Source organism: Eptesicus fuscus, chromosome 10, assembly GCF_027574615.1.
Source record: "Eptesicus fuscus isolate TK198812 chromosome 10, DD_ASM_mEF_20220401, whole genome shotgun sequence".
NCBI lineage: Eukaryota > Metazoa > Chordata > Mammalia > Chiroptera > Vespertilionidae > Eptesicus > Eptesicus fuscus.
The window spans coordinates 21,702,640-21,720,594 of record NC_072482.1 but is presented as its reverse complement, the minus strand read 5'-3'; positions in this window follow the sequence as shown (position 1 = coordinate 21,720,594).

Sequence of the window (17,955 nt, the reverse complement as noted above, 5' to 3'; positions counted from 1 at the left end):
TGCTTCAACAATTATGTCAATAACTAAAGACCACTATGAATTTGGCATGCCGGAATTTCTGACAGAACAAATTGGAACATAAGGAGCATGGAACATAAGGGTTGGTGGAAGTTTTATATCCTGGAACCTCCTGCACTGACAACTGAAAGAGGTGAAAATATACAGAATCAAAATATTATATGTCACCTTTCATGTGTAAGTGAAATATACTCTTTAACTACTGAAGCAGTTGCTCCTAAAAATCTTGCCAGTTTCTCCACGTTGCCCAACTGGAAAATTATTTCATTTTTATTATGTTTTAAGCTTACATTCAATTACTCTCCCCAGTCTTAGGATCTAACCCGGTACCTCCTTTTATTTTTCTGCAAGACAAGGACTTGTTATTTTTGTAATGCCAGAGCCCTGTGATTAAATAAAGGCATCAGGTCAGTGTATCAGAGAAATAGCCTGTTACCCAGCTGCTGACATAATGAAACTCAAGTTCTCCTTTTCTGAATGGCCAGAGACCTGGAGTGGGAGTCTCCAGGAAGCCAGATTTAATGCAGTCTGTCCATTTTTAGGTAGGCTCTTGGTGCCCAGGTGTCATCCCCGATGCCCTAGTTGCTTTCAGTGGCTTTGAATGAGTTTTCATTTTACTTCCTATGTTGTAAGAATGGTTATGAGTAGAAAGTCAGTGGTGGTACAGAGTCATATAATTCTAATCGAGGATTAGATGGTAGTGGAATGTTATGAGTGCGGAGGGGTAACTGAGGTAATAAGGAAGTGAGATGTACTGAATGGCTCTATGATTGAAGGCAGAGCAGCGAGCATAGTAAGTGTGTTTCATAAACTGCATGTAAATAGAGATTTACCTGGAAATAGGTGTTAAAACGTCAATTTTTTGCTGGTTATCCTGACCAAATATCTTCAGAATGTATCCAAGTTGCTAGATTAAAAAAACAACCTGAAATCACTTCATTATTTTTTTCCTGCATTTCAAAGAAATGAATTTCTAGAATATTCTCTGAACAAATGTTCTCCGAGTGAGTTCGATGCCTATCCCAGCCACTTATGACTGTTGTCTAGCACAGCGCAGCATTAAAAGGAATTATTTTTCAGTATCTCTTTTCATATGAGTATAGCGTAGTTTCCTAAACACTCCTCCATGTAATTATGACAACTGAAGGTTCTAAATAATAAAAAATTACCCTCCAGCACATTCAAAGGGCAAGGGTCATTTACATTTCCCTCTCAGGGAATTTGAAATAAAATACTTGCCTTGGACACTCTTAAAAAACGTATTTATTCAGCAAATTTTTGGGAATTATTTTTTTTGTTTGCTTAAAACATTCTGGTACTATATAAGGAACAACAAATTAAAATGTATGTAGTGTTTATAACCTCATCACTATCAATAAAGCTGCATTCAAAAAGAGCTTGTCAGTGGTCAAATGGGGAAGGCTATGAAGTGTCTTCTTATGATGGTTGGGGTGGGTTTTTCCCCTCTTTAGTTTTCATGATGATTTACCCCAACAAACACAACAACAAAAGAAGAAATGCTGTCCAGAGACGGAGAAGCATCAAACAAACTGTCAAACTTCAGAGGGAAGGCAGGGGAGGGTAGAGGTGGGGGGGGGGGGTAAGAGATCAACCAAAGGACTTGTATGCATGCATATAAGCATAACCACTGGACACAGACACTGGCGGGGGGGGGGGGGGGGGGGGGGGGGGGTGTTTAGGGCATGTGCTGGGAGCTGGGAGTAGCCAGGGAGAGGCCAATGGTGGGAAAAGGAGACATATGTAATACCTTAATCAATAAAGAAAAAAAAAAGAAGAAATGACAAATATTGAAAAGCTCCAATAGCCTGAAGACAAATGAAAGAAAAAGGCATAAAACATCAGTAGTGACTTGGCTTATAAACTCACACAAAAGCCAATTCAGACAAAAGTTCAAGTCTGGTCTATCTCCCCTGATCACTCAGAAGTCATAGGTCAAGTGTGATTTCCTGTCTCATTTCCACCCTGACCACAGCCACCCTGGCACAGACTCGGATCCATCATCATTTGCAAGGAGACCACTTTCTAGGAGATGAAACTGTCCACACAAACCCTCGTGGCTTTTCTCTGCCACCTCACCTTCCAAATGAGCAAATGGCGTGTAACCAAGATAAAGTTCTCAGCCTTTATCTGATTTAGTAGCTAAGTAACAACACTTAGTTGAGGCCAGCTTTATCATTTCTAGAAAATCCTAAATGGTAGCCACACTTTTTCTTACATTTCTCCAAGTCCTGTAACCATTGCAGGGGTAGGGAACATTGGCCTGCGGCCTGCCAAGGCATTAGGGTGAGTTAATGACATGTTTGACCAAATATAGCAGGCTAATATTTAAGTTGATAATTTTGTATGGCCTGCGAATGATGTGATAATATCCAAATGGCCCTTGGTAGCAAATGGGACCCCCATTTAAAGAGACAAGGTCATCCCCAAACAGAAACCAGCAGGCGCCGCATTCCCAGTTTTGAGCAGTCCCCAGAGTTCCTTTGAGTTTTCTTTGAACTCCCACATAGCTCCAAGCTTCACTACAGGTTTGAACTCCCTTCCACATGTTCACATAATCCATCCAATCCAATTCATGGCACATGTGAAATTACCTATTGATACTGATTACATCCATAGCACCCTAGAAAGTATCATTTTGCACCCTCTGTATTTGGCAAGCTTGGTAGATAGGCTAGACTCTAGCTGATAGAGACGAAAAGATATTCAAAGTCACCTCTAGGCTTTCCTCTCATCAGGGGGTTAGGAAGTGCATCAGAAGGCCCATTTCTGGAGAGATTGGCCTTGAAGGAAAGAGGAATTCCAGCACATGTCGCCTGGAAACACCCTACTCGGCCCCGCTGTTTTCCTTTCTATCCACAGCCACAGGCTGGTGTATGAACCCAGGTGTAAGCAGCATTACTCCTCTGCCAGCACCAGTCTCCCACCAGACATGCTCCTCAGGGAGTGGCGAGGAAGGGAAGCACTTTCTCCCAACCTTTGGAGAGACGAATTAGCCTCTGATGAGCCTAAAGAGCCTATATTCCTTATCTTGTCCAAGGAAGTGTCTTATGAAGTCAGGCTGACTCATCCTGGAGAAACTGCCAGTCAGACTTTGCCTTGATGTTCATCCTAGCTATGGAAGTGACTTGCAATCTTCAAAAAGGAAAGCCTTTGAAAACTATCATTATTTAGCCTAGAAGGAATGATATATTTAAATGGAAGAAGCAAGACCTTCACTAGAGTAACGAACATTTCTCTTCAGTCCACCTTCATCCCCACCATTGGGAGGGAAATGTCCAGCGACATGAATGGAGACCTCACGCCTTTTCATCTGGTGGTTTTTGCCTTGTGCGCACATCTAGGTTATCACTATAGGCTCAACATTCAGAAATCCTGTCTCTTTCCATCTTGGGGATATCTCTACCCTCAATTAGAGGGGGCAACTGAGCAGAATCTGTTTTGGGTGGGCCAGGTATGGAAGCAGTCGCTGTCAATGCCACCCACAACATGTGGGCAGCATTAGGCATTTGGCCTTACCTAGATGCAAAGAAGCTGGGGAAAAAGAAAGTTTTGTGTGTTTTTTTTAATGCATTTTCTCTGCATAAGAAATGGTTACATTTTGGAAACCATGGCTCTCATCTGTCCAGGGAGCAAGGAGCTTCCCAGGCAAACTGCCTCCCCTCAACCTCACCCTTCTGAATCGCCTCAAACCATGCATAGCAAGTGCCTCCCCTTCCCCACTTTTGTTGAGTCATATTATATCTTGCCTTTACCCTTCTAAAGGACAAATCCAGACAAACTTGAAGCCTTTCTCCATTCAGTGCCCTTACAGGCCTACAACATACATTAAATGTATTCTGTAAACCTTGAGTGTTTGCATAAATCTGGTTCAACAAGCCACTAAGGAGATTCCTCTAATATCAGAACCACCCTCCTGATCCCACCCTTCCTGAGTCTCTTGTCCCTCTACTTCTAAAATACTCTAAACCCTCCTTGATTTTACCTCAACTAAACAATATTGACTGGAAATTCCTCTCCAGCCTTAAGAGGAGGTCCCAGTACATGATGGTTTGGGGAGAAGTGAACATTATATAGAGTTTGGTTTTTCAAAGACGAAATACATGCATCTGTTCTCAGTCACCATAAGAAGAGAAGCTTCCTCTGGGAGAGAGGGAGAAGGAAATTAAAATGGTTGTAATCTGTCCCCCAAGTCTTCTTCCCCAACCTTTATGAAGTCTTTCCAAGTGGAGAAATGCTTTAACCTTTTGCACTCGGATGTCGAGTGTGACTCGACACGGTTAGTATTAGAATAAAGGAATCGAGAAAAAAGCAAGCAAGTGCAAAGGGCTAATTTATCACAATCCTGCATATGAGGAACAAAGGAAATTCTGCCTGCAAAAAGAATCCTTTCCCTGTTTAGCAAATGGTCACTGGACATCACCATGCACCAGGCACCCCGCTGGAATACCCTGGGACAGTGAAGAACCAGAATCTCCCCCAACCTCCTGGGGAGACTCTGATGCCTGAAGCACACACATTTTTAATTTAGATCTGGCAGAGCCAACTCCACAAACTGCAATTAAATTAACAAGCATTTAGTTTTTGCCAAGTTTTGGCTCCTTGGGTCCTGTGGGGCGGAGAAAGGTAAATCCAACTTAGCGCTTGCCCTCAAGGAGCTCAGAGGTGGTTAAAGTTTTCCACTTGACTATAATTGGATTCCTGGGAGCAGGGCACCTGCAGCTCAAACCTGGGTACCCTTCAGAACCTCCAGACCTCCTCCATCAGTGGTTCTTTCATTTTCCTTGTGGGTGAAGATACTGAGGACAAGTCACTTGAGGCAGAGCCCTGGGTAATGAACAGTAAGGATCTGGGCCTGAGTCTGCCAGAGATACTGGGAGAGTGAGATATAAAAAATAAGTAAAAGGTGGGAAATTCAGCTGAAAGAAGGACCTGCTGACACACTTCAGAGGCACTCCGCAGAAGCATACTTCTGAAGGTGATGTGGCGGGCTGGAGACCAACCCTAGGCAACGTTGGGAGCCGTATGCCAGGTGACAAGGCCATTTGAGGAGTGTCTTCCTTCAAGGAATGCTTGGAATGAATGGGGACAAACTGGCTTCACTGAAAATCCATGAAATGTTAAGATATTGTCAGTTTCCCTTGATTTCTCCTGAATTCTTCCAGCTGAAATCCAGCTCAATAAGTTAGTGCCTTTGGAGAAGCCCTTCAGTCCCCTGCCCCAGCCCAGAGGGAGGTTCAAGAGCTTCAACGGAATCTTCAAATACTACCTGCACTGTACCAAGAATATGCGAGGAGCAGTAGATGAGTGGACAAAAGAGCTGTGGTACATTTACACCATGGAATACTATGCAGCAGTAAAAAAGAAGGGTCTCTTACCCTTTGAGATGGCATGGAGGGATCTGGAGAATATTATGCTAAGCAAAATAAGCCAGTCAGAGAAAGACCAGTATCACATGATCTCACTCATATGTGGAATCTAATGAACAAAATAAACTGATGGACAAAATAGATCCAGACACATAGAAGCATAGAACAGACTGTGGAATCTCAGAGGGAAGGTGGAGGAGGGTGGGTGGGTGGGAAGAGATCAACCAAAGAACTTGTATGCATATATGCATAGTCCATGGGCACGGACCATAGGGTGGTGAAGGCCTGGGGCAAGGGGCAGGGGAGGGCTAGAAGGAGGGATCATTGGGGATAAAAGAGGGACATATGTAATACTTTCAACAATAAAGATTTAATTTTAAAAAATAAGAAGAATATGAGGAAACTACAGAAAACCAATCGAGGAGGTAATTTAGAAAAAGAAAAAACTTCCTAAAATGCAGGAAAGCATCAGCAGTATAAATCAAAAGCCCAACTCCACCAGGATGATGGCCAAAGACCTAGAGAAAGAATTGCAGTGAACAACTTCCCGCTGTGATTGATCATCTCCCGTGGGGAAAAAACCTCAAGGAAACTCGTTTGGCAGCTTTGTCAACTGAGAGAAAGGTCAACAAGCTAAGAAGAAGAAGAAAAAAAATGGCCACAACAGGCAAAAATTGGCTGCAACAGAGTTTAAATTCCAGTATTCCCAAGTGGCCCTGTAATAGGCTGATTAATGCCCACGCCCCAATGCCTGGATTCTGTGCACATATTATGTTACATGGCAAAAGGGATTTCACAGGTGTAATGAAGGTTATGGATCTTGAGGTGAAAAGTGGCCTGGATTAACCACGTGAACCCAATCTAATCACTTGAGCCTTTAAAAGCAAATAAATTTCTCCTGCTGGAGACAGAGTGGAAGATGAAGTCAGTGAGTTTCCAAGACAGTGAGTGTGAGAAGGATTCACTGAACTATAGCTGGCTCTGGGATGCAGGAGTCCCTGTGTGAACACCAGAGAAAGGCCTCTAGAAGTGATAGCCAGACCCGAGTTGACAGTTAGCAAGGAAACATAGACCTCAGTCCTACAACTGCAAGGAACTGGATTTTGCTAACAACAACCTAAAGGAGTGTGGGATGAGCCTCCCCTTGCTTATCCAGTTCCAACTTGGATGACAGCCTTATGAAACCTGGAGCACAGGCACCAGCCAAGCTCACCCAGACTTCTCCAGAACTCTAAGTCTGTAAATGTGTGTTGTTTTAAGGCACTGAGTTGGGGGAGTTTGTCCAACAGCGCTAGGAAATTAATGCCCCCGCTATTCAACAAGCAGCCTTGGTCTCAGGCCCGAAAGAATCAGAGCATTCCTGTTTCATCAGGTCCCCAGGGCAGGGGAGGGTTGAGCTGTGAGGACTCTGCAATCCAGGGTGACAGGCAGCTTTGATTCCGCTTTCAAAGCACCTGAGCCCTGCATGTCTGTGGCTGCAGATGTGCCTTCTCCCGCTTTGTCATTTTGATTTCTCTTTTTTTTAGTTTAGCTGCTATTATTTAATTGATGCTACATTTGCTCTGATAGAATTATAATTCCTAAGGCAGTGTTTTTCAAATACAGGAGTGGAAAAATTAGGTTTACAGTTGTAGTAATAATGCAATGATTAATAAATAATAATACAAGCATGTTTCACGTACTCACAATCGTAAACCTACTTTGCCCACCCTGTATGATGATTGTTATAATTTTTATGCATACATTATTTCCACTTCAGTGGACCATGTAGAGTATAGATCGCCTAAATATTATATTTTGCTTAAAGTTAAAGGTGGAGACATTTGCAAGAATAAAGACCATTTCTATATGCTAAGAACTGTTATTAGAAATTGTAAAAGTAGGTCAATATTTACCTCAAAAAATTTTTATTGGTTTTTAAAACAACACACATGTGTTTTTGTGCATGCACACACAAATAACAATACTACCAGCTAAACGTAATAATATTTTTATTATTACTAATTCATAGATTACAGTAGAAGAGTTGATGTTTTGTAAACATTTATTTCTTCTTTTTTTTTTTTTTTCAATTTCTTTTATTTATTTATTTATTGCTGCAAAAAGCTTTATTGTTTCATTTGGCCCACTGCATGGGAGAGGGCTTCAGGGTGGTTAAAAGAATGGCTAGTGCCGAAACCGGTTTGGCTCAGTGGATAGAGCGTCGGCCTGCGGACTGAAGGGTCCCGGGTTTGATTCCCGTCAGGGGCGTGTGCCTTGGTTGCGGGCACATCCCCAGTGGGGGGTGTGCAGGAGGCAGCTGATCGGTGTTTCTCTCTCATCGATGTTTCTAGCTCTCTGTCCCTCTCTCTTCCTCCCTGTAAAAAAATCAATAAAATATATATTTTAAAAAAAAGAAAAAAAAGAATGGCTAGTAGTTTTGGGGAGAGGCTCAGGTAAAAGCCAGACACCAGGGGGATGCAGGGGGGCCCCTCAAAGGCCTGTGGGCTCCAAAGGCTCCTAGTGGAGCTTGAGGGTGAGCCTTTGGAGGAGATACTCGCCCAGCCCAGCCTGCAGGGTGAGCCAGGTGTCACCCATCTTCTTGATGAGTTTCACCTCCTCATCCCGGAAGTAGTTCTCCCAGAAGTCACAGAGTTGAGGGCCTGTGCGGTAGAACCCAGGGCCTGCAGCTCCAAAAGGGCCTGGCTCAGGTTCCTCTCCAGGGCCAGGGCGGCTGCCATGGCGTCCTGAGTTTTGCCCACTCATCTTGGGGAGGCTTCAGCACGTCCTGGAGGAGAATGCGGCCCCCCCGCGCTGGTTTTGCAACTTTAAGAGATGCTCAGCGCTCTCGGCTTCTTCTCCCATGGAAGAAGAGGCCCACGCCCTCGAGAGCCGCATCTTCATGGTCAAAATAGAAGCCCAGAGAGAGGTAGGTGTCCGGCCCGCCGAGGCAGGGTGGCCAGGCGGTTGACCGCAGCCTCCACCTCAGTGGGGTAATTCTGACGAATTTCGGAGCTCATGGTTGTTCGGCAATAAGGAGTTAAGGTAGAAAAAAACCCGGTGTGTTGGCTGGTCTCAGAGGTGGTTCTGAAGGTGGTGACTGGATAAGACGCAGGAGAGTGGCCAGAGACTGGAAGAAGGGGCGTCCCTGGGTTGTTCCGTCCAAACACTGTTGAAGCAAGAAATAGATCTGGGACCACCGAGGGCACTATCTACAATTTCCTTTTAACCTTTATTTTGTTGAGGATATGTTTTCCTCTTTAAATATTTCTAAATTTTATGGACTCAAAATAAGTTCTTTGCCCTAACCGGTTTGGCTCAGTGGATAAAGCGTCGGCCTGCGGACTCAGGGGTCCCAGGTTCGATTCCCGTCAAGGGCATGCACCTTGGTTGTGGGCACATCCCCAGAGGGGAGTGTGCAGGAGGCAGCTGATCAACATCTCTCTCATCAATCTTTCTAACTCTCTATCCCTCTCCCTTCCTCTCTGTAAAAAAAATCAATAAAATATATTTATTTTAAAAAATAAGTTATTTTATAAAAAAAATAAAAAACCTTCGTGAGCGTTTGTTATGTCTAGCCACCTGCTAGGTGCTGGAGACCCAAGATGTCCACGGGTGAGTGGGTTGGGGGAGAGAAAAGAGGCTGGGGAGACAGATGGGTAAACAAATTATTGCTGGACGATGCAATACGTGTGATCACAGCGTATGTGCAGAGCTTTGTGGGATTGCTGCAGGAGTGACAAATCCTCTCTGGAGGACTCAAAGCAAAAGAGGCAAGCTTTCAACTCAATTTTTAAGTAGATTTAGAAGTTCAGTGTTACTATGGAATATGTACTATATTCAAAGAGCCTTATAACGTCTATGTGTTTGGATTTTGCCCAGTTATTTAGCTAGGTGTCACCTAATTGCATCTCCTATGGTCTTGGGAAAGTAGAGTCTAAACCTAGAGTTTGGAAGACTGAGGTTTTATACGTTGGTCCGGCATTTTCTAAACAAATGGTTTGGGTCTCAGTTTCTCTAAAATGGCAATTAATCATAACCGCTCTGCTTACTTCATGGGACGACTGTAAAGATTAAATTAGATCAGGTATGTGAAAACTATTAATTAATCTAGGTTGCAACATTTCTTTATACTGAATTGCCTGTGGCCAATAATAATTAATAACTACTATGTATTAAATGAGCAGATGAATCAGAGTAGTAAAAATATGTGAATCCTTGGAGTTCCATAGCACCTTTCTTCTGAAGTTGTATGCATCTGTTTCCTCTTTGGCCTCCTAATGTCTTTCCGGGATAAGCTGGGGCTTGTGCTCCTACCTGAGACTGGCGGGAAGATGAGGAACATGAGGTAATAAAGCTCAGCATCCACAGGGTGGAATCAGGACAATCTCCAGCTCCTAATTCAGACCATTCCTTTGCACACGTAGTGCACACAAAGCTAAGTGGGAATGACACCGGGACTTTTTTTACATTCTCTCTTTTTAAAAAATATTTTTTTAAAATTGATTTCCGAGAAGAAGGGAGAGGGGAAGAGAGACATATATCAGTGATGAGAGAGAATCATCGACCAGCTGCCTCCTGCATGCCCCCGACTGGGGATCGAGCCAGCAACCCAGGCATGTGCCCCGAACACCAGGAATCGAACCATGACCTAGGTCGTCGCCCAACCACTGAGCCATGCTGGCAGGGTAACACAGGAACTTTTTAACAAATTATTTGAATAGCTGTCCAGAAAAGCTAAAGATATATTTATTCCAATTACAAATGCTCAAAGGTAAAGGTCATTCTCTTTAATATTCAACTGGAGGGAAAAATCAGGCCTCGAAGTTTAAAAGCAGAAAGCATTACGGACTGACCCCCTCTCCTTGTGTCCCGGGTTCCATCTCCCTCCCAATGGTCGGCACACCTTTGTGGGCGTTCCTGCTGCTGTCCTGCTCCTGCCATTCCAGGCACAGAATACCCTTCCCCATCTCCACCTGTGGGGATTCCTCCCATCCATCAGCTCAGCTCCAATGCCAATGCTCCCTGACCTCAGCTGCCAGCAATATCTCCCTCTCTTGAAGTTCCTGGCCTTAAACTAGTGGGTAGAACCCAGGCCTCAAGACCGCCTGCCTGCCTCTGAACCTCAGCCTGTTATTTCCTAGCAACCTCTCTCTGCCTCTTGTTCCTTATCTGTAAGTGGGAGGCTGTGTTGGCAATGCTAATAATAGCGGGATCATTATAGGCCTATTAAAAAGACTAATAAGATAATGCATGTAAAGCACACCTGATGACACATGGCAATAAATATTAGCTGTCAGATTTTCTTCTGTTCCTGTGCAGGTGTTTTGTCCTGTCCTAGGCCGCCAGTTTTCTGAGGGTGGGAACTGGTCCCAGCTCTGTCATTTATGAGCTCTGCAAGTTTGGCCTATCATATAATTTCTTTAAGTCTCCATTCCTCATGTGTAAAAGGAGGATAGAAAAAATTAAAGCCAACAATATATATATTAAAGCGCATGGCATAGTGCTGGTCGTACAGTAAGCAATATATTTTAGCCATTATTTGGTGTTTAAGAGTCTATATTCAAACTATACTAAGGGTTAAGGCTCTGATGTGACAATGTTTCTCAGACAATATTTTCTTTTTTTATTTCTAAAATTTATTGATATGAGAGAGAGAGAGAGAGGGAAATCCATTTGTTGTTCCACTTATTTATGAATTCATTGGCTGAGTCTTGTATGAACCCACAGCTGGTGTATTGGGATGATGCTCTGAGTCTAACCAACTAAGCTACTGGCCAGGGCAAGGCAGCTGCTTTATTTTATTTATTTTTTAATTAATTTATTTTTAAAAAATATATTTTATTGATTTTTTTACAGAGAGAAAGGGAGAGGGATAGAGAGCTAGAAACATCGATGAGAGAGAAACGTCGACCAGCTGCCTCCTGCACACCCCCTACCGGGGATGTGCCCGCAACCAATGTACATGCCTTTGACCAGAATTCAACCTGGGACCTTTCAGTCCGCAGACTGACGCTCTATCCACTGAGCCAAACCGGTATCGGCAGCAGCTGCTTTATTTTAAACAAGAAAGTGGTATGAGCAACTGTGGCATGAGTCCCCCTAACATGAGGGCTGCCCCCTACTCCCCACCGGTAGTTGGGAGAAGAGTTCTGTCACCTGCTTACACCTGCACACAGGTGGAGGTGAGCGTGGCCTTGACCGAAATCTGCATAATGTCTTGGCATCAGGTCCCAACGGGCGGGCGGCCAGGCAGAGACGCAGGCACACGCGGCTAGAGTGGAGTGCGGGTGCCAGCACAGGGCCATGGGAATGGAGAAAAGGCATTCCCACAGTGGCTTCTACGTAAAAATCAGGATTATGGCTCCTTCCACTAAAACATACTCTGATCAGACAACCTCCCCGAGGGACAGAAAAGTGAGGAGGACAAGGTAGGGGTAGGTTTCCTGCCGCTGTCACGCTCAGGACCATCCCGGGCGAGGGGTGTGCTGGCCCCAGGGGCACCACTATGCCTTCTGGGCCAAGAACACCATGTACTGCCCCTGAGCCTCGAAGTGGTCTGCTGGCCGGTTGTCAGACAATATTTTCTAACATACAGTTGAAATTAGAAATCAAAATTGGGAGGCTGGAGAAACAAAGAGAGAAAGAAAGATAGAGCGGGAACACACATGCAGTGTCAGGAGGCTCAGGGCTGGGAGGTCAGCAGATGGCAGTGTTAGGAAATCCATTCTCCACGAGACACACGGAGCCCTCAACTCTGCTCTTAGAAGAGGCCATCACCTCGTCCCTGATGAGAAGAGAAAGGAGGAGGACATTTGGAAAAGCAGAGCAAGGTGGGGAGAAGGTAAGGGAACAAGTAAGGTGTGAGGACGAGTGGTGGTAGAGGGAAAGAGATGAGAGGAGAGGAGGGGAAGAGGAGCAAGGGAGAGAGACAGAGAGGACAGGGGACAGGAGAGATTTTCGAATAGGAAAGCATTAGCCTAATGGGAGTCGTTTGGAGTATTTTGGCCCATACAGAATATTGTGGAAACAATGAAGGGCGGATCTGATAGATACTGTGGAATGCATGGCGTGGTCCCACAGCTCAAAGAATAGTCCCACATCCTGCCTACTGTAGAATGAATTCAAGTAGGTGACAATTCCAGGACCCAACTCTATTTTTCACACAAACACATAGTATATTTTGCTTGGTTATCATATAGGCTGAATGTTCCAGTAATAACACTAGAGGGAAAATTGTGTGTTGCTTTGTTGATGACTTTTTTTCTAATTAGGGGAAGATTATACATTGTTTTGCTAGTAACTTTACTTAGATTATTCGCCACAAGGAAAACTCCTCTCCTGTGGTGAGACCCCTCGTGGTATGTGAGTCACACACACTCTTGACTCAGTGCATATTTACAGATGTTGCATTTGCCGAGTTCGCATGTGGCTGCAAGCATTTGACTCATCGTATGATTTTAACTGTAGTCAATCCTGAGCAATAAATATCAAACGACTTAATATCCATGTATTCTCCTTTTGTTTCCTTATGTTTCAGTTGGGACATTATATTGATTTTTTAAAATTGATTTCAGAAACGAAGGGAGAGAGAGAGAGAGAGGAGAGAGAGAGAGAGAAACATCAAAGATGAGAGAGAATCATTGATGGGCTGCCTCCTGCACGCCCCCTACTGGGGATGGAGCCCTGACCTAGTTCATAGGTAGATGCTCAACCACTGAGCCACACTGGCTGGGCTATATTGATTTTTCATTGTGTGTATAAATAGGTTATATTACCTATGAAAAATCATTTTAGGATAGTTTAAAAAGTTAAAAATATTTCTGTTAGATTGGAGGGATTGGAGTGATGGGATTGAACCCCTGCCCTAGGAGCAGTTCTGACCCATCCTTAAGCCTTTTCCCACTTGACCACCTGAACCGTCAGAGCTGCTGGCCTGCAGGAGCTCCCGGAACAGGTGCTGGCCTCTAGCCCTCTCTTTCCTGGGTCTCTAACGCCCTCCCCCCAAACGTGTGTTCTGTAAATAAGTAAGCAGATCTAGAAATGGTCACGGTCTCTGATTTTATTGTGTTAAAATAACATGATAAAAAATAAAACATTACATTTTGAGAAAGTTGTGATCTTTTCAGTGAGTGGGCCTAGTTGGAGAAAACGAAACTGCTTTAAAATGGTGCCCATGTGGCTTTGATAATTCAGAAATCAAAAAGCTCTATACCATACTCCAATCAAAAATCCCCTAGAGCTGGACCCCAGAGCCCATCCTAATTCAGTCCCCTTCTGGCAAAGGTGGTCCTGCAACCTTGGGCAAGTACATAGTTCTAACTTTTGCATTTGCTGAAAAGGACATAAAAACCACTGATTTTCAGTGAGGAAAATATTGTAACACTTAAATCCAAGATGGGAGTGCAGGTAGAACGCCAACAGAATAATGATTAAAGTAAAGTCTTTGCAGCCAGACCGCCTGGGTTCATCTTAGCCCTGGCCCTCACCAGCCTTGTGACCTTGGGCCAGTTTTACTTACCCCTGTCATTCGGGTTTCTTAGCTGTAAAGTGAGGATAGCAATAGCACCTGCCTCATAGGGAGGTTTCTTATGAGAATGAAAAGAGTTAGCTTCTGTCAAGCAATAGAAGAGTGTTTGGCACACAAGAATTAATCAGTAAATGTTGGCTATTCTTCTTCTTCTTCCTGGGAAATGTCCTCCCTTTGACTCCCCAGTGGGCCCATTGTAGCAATGGAATGGTGCAGAGTGACTTGAGCAGCGCTTATGTGCGAGTCTGCTATACCAGGTACCTGGTGTTCTTATAACCATGTCATCAAGTACAGATCAAATTAGAGGGGAAAGCTCTAGAGGAAAACAAAGGCAGCAGAGAAGCGCCCTTTGACAGGCACAGGCTAAGACAAAGGCAGTTATGTGAACACGAGCCGTATATTCAGAAGAGTTCAGACAATACTGTGCTTTGTTATATTTCATGAGTTCATAGCACCCAAAGAAGGGAATACAGTAGAACAATAGCTGACATATCAGGTTTTTCAGTCATATTATCGGTTGCTGACAGTTTGCCAAACTGCCCTCTGAATTCACATGACAAAACAAGGGAAAGTATTAGAATGATCACTTCCATTTGAGTTTAAGAGTCCAGATTATCTGAAAAATGAATCAAAATAAAACCAGAAGCTAAGCTGTGCATATAATGACAGGATGATTAAGTTGATTCCATTGTTGAGGTATCTAAATAGAAGGGGAAGCCCTAACTGGTTTGGCTCAGTGGATAGAGCATCAGCCTGCGGACTGAAGGGTCCCAGGTTCGATTCCAGTCACATACCCAGTAAGGAGTGTGCAGGAGGCAGCTGATCGATGTTTCTCTCTCATCGATGTTTCTAACTCTCTATCCCTCTCCCTTCCTCTCTGTAAAAACCAATTAAAATATAAAATAAAAAATAAACAAATAAATAGAAGGGGAAGATGCTTAACAAACGTGAGCAGAGGGGAACACACTACAGAATTTGAGTCGCCACTTTATGCCAGCCCGAAGGTGGCGTTTTTGTTTTCTAGAGCTGCCATAACAAATGACCACCCTTTGGGTGGCTTCAAACTATAGAAATTTATTCTTTTACACTTCTGCAGGCTGTAAGTCCAAAGTCCAGGTGCTAGCAAGGTTGGTTCCTTCCGGAGGTGTCTGAGGGAGAGTCTGTCTCCTAGCTTCTGGAAGTTACCAGCGATCCGCGGCATTTCTTGGCTTGTAGCTACACCACTCCAGTCTCTGTGTTTTCACCTGGTGTGCTCCTCTGTGTGTGCCACTGTGTCCAAATGTCCTTCTGACAAAACCGATAGTCCTATTAGATGAGGACCTACCCTACTGACCTGAATGTACTTGAGTACATATGCCAAGGTCCTATTTCCAAGTACGGTGACATTCATAGGTACCAGGAGTTAGGATTTCAACCTATCTTTTGGGAGGTCACAACTCAACCAATAGCAGGCGGTGAACTGGCTAATTGCTGAAAAGGATTAGGGTTACGTTCTTCCCATTGGCCTGAACATCTTCATTCCTTAGATAAGGAGGGCAAACATGTTTCACCTTTCGACTTGACTCGTGGAGGGGTTTTTCACTCAAGTTCTGTTTTGGTGCTTTTCGGGGTTTTAGAAGAAAGGGCCTTGTCTTTATAGCTATTAACTCTTTATGTAGGCAAGTCACCCTAGAGAAGGTAAAATGACAAAGGTGGTTTGGTGGCTCATTGGTGCCAAAGAAGTGGGAAAGAGAAAGAATCCAGGCCACCTGAGAGAAGTTTCTCAGCTCTCACAGGGGCCTCTATATGCAAAGCACTTCACTAGATGGGAGGGGGAAATAGCAAATGGGGTCCCTCTCTTTAAAGAAAACCTGGAGCAACACATTCCAGCCCTTCTGTGTCTTCCAAGCAGGAAGTTTGATTTAAGGCTGTTAGCTTCCAAAGTTACAAATGTAAGACAGAAGAGAAATGACAGTGATGTAGAGTTCCATGCAGGCAAAATGGCTCCTCCTTTCCCCTGTCCTTTAGGAAAAGTCAATAAAAAATAAAAAATCGGCTCATGGAAACTGTGAAACTTATTTGTTTTCTTGTCTACCCATTTACTTATATCCTGGGTCAGCAACTGTGGCCCCATGCCAAATCTGATTGCTGCCTGTTTGAGAATAAAGTTTTATTGGAACACAGCCACACCTATTTGTTTTATTGTCTATCACTGCTTCCCACTACAATGGCAGAAATGAGCGTTGCCAGCAAAGCCTAAAATATTTACCATCTGGCCCTTAACAGAAAAAGTTTGCCAACCCTTTATTTACATGTAGAGAGTGAGGAACAAAAAATGCCACAACGCTCCAAACAGACTACACATGGATTATAAGTAGCAACTTACAGTGGTAAAAGCTCGGCATTAGCACCTATTGGTACAAACTAGATAGGGTTTAAACAACTGCAAGCCCCTAGTCATCATAAGATTAGGATTGCCAAATAGTGCTATCCCAGAACCAATGTAAAGGACTAGTGCAGTGATGGCGAACCTATGACACGCGTGTCAGCACTGACACGCGTAGCCATTTCTGATGACACGTGGCCGCATGCCGAGGATGAAACATTTGCGACTAGAGTCTTAGAGTTAGTTTTTTCCTCAAAGTGACACAGTACCCAAGTTATGCTCAGTTTTTTGGCGAAGTTTGACACACCAAGCTCAAAAGGTTGCCCATCACTGGTCTAGTGTATCCTCAAGCTTGAAGCAGGAGGTAAAATCCTGAAATCTGACATGACTGCTATTGTGGTTCTTGCACTTTGTCCCCTTCTTAGCCTGAGTCACCAAACCATGGGAACAAATACCCAAATACTGCTGGAGACGTCTTCACAGGCTCCTCCCAGGGCACCCCGGACACCAGTGCTCTTTAAAAAGCGCCTGCCACTTAGCATAATGTTCTCCAATTCCATCCAGGTTGCTGCAAATAATGAGAATTCCTTCTTTTTTATGGCAGCATAGTATTCCATTGTGTAGATGTACCACAGTTTTCCGATCCACTCATCTGCTGATGGGCACCTAGGCTGTTTCCAAATCTTAGCTATGGTGAATTGTGCTGCTATGAACATAGGGGTGCATATATCCTTTCTGATTGGTGTTTCTAGTTTCTTCGGATATATTCCCAGGAGTGGGATTACTGGGTCAAATGGGAGTTCCATTTTCAGTTTTTTGAGGAAACTCCATACTGTTCTCCACAGTGGCTGCACCAGTCTGCATTCCCACCAGCAGTGCACTAGGGTTCCTTTTTCTCCGCATCCTCGCCAACACTTGTTGTTTGTTGATTTGTTGATGATAGCCATTCTGACAGGTGTGAGATGGTACCTCATTGTTGTTTTGATTTGCATCTCTCGGATAATAAGTGACTTTGAACATGTTTTCATGTGTCTCTTGGCCTTCCTTCTGTCTTCTTTTGAAAATATTCTGTTTAGGTCTGTTGCCCATTTTTTTATTGGATCATTTATCTTCCTCTTATTAAGTTGCATAAGCTGCCTGTAGATGTTGGAGATTAAACCTTTATCAGTGATAGCATTTGCAAATATGTTTTCCCATGCGGTGGGCTTTCTTGTTGTTTTGTTGATGGTTTCTTTTGCTGTAAAAAAGCTTTTTATTTTGATGTAGTCCCATTTGTTAATTTTCTCTTTAGCTTCCATTGCCCTAGGGGCAGTGTCAGTGAAGAAGTTCTTGTGGCATATGTCTGAGATTTTGTTGCCTGTGGATTCCTCTAGTATTTTTATGGTTTCCCGTCTTATGTTTAAGTCCTATGAAAGAAAAATACCACATGATCTCACTCATTTAGGGATAGTAAAGAACATTATAAAGTGGTGAACAAAAAGATAGATACAGAGACAGTAAAGCATCAAACAGACTTTCAAATTACAGGGGGAAAGTTTGGGAAAGGTGGGGGAGTTATGAAATCAAACGAAGGACTTGTATGCATGCATATAAGCATAAACAATGGACGCAAAACTCTGGTGGGGGAGGGCATGTGTGGGTGTGGGGTGGGGGGGGTAATAGTAAGATATGTACAC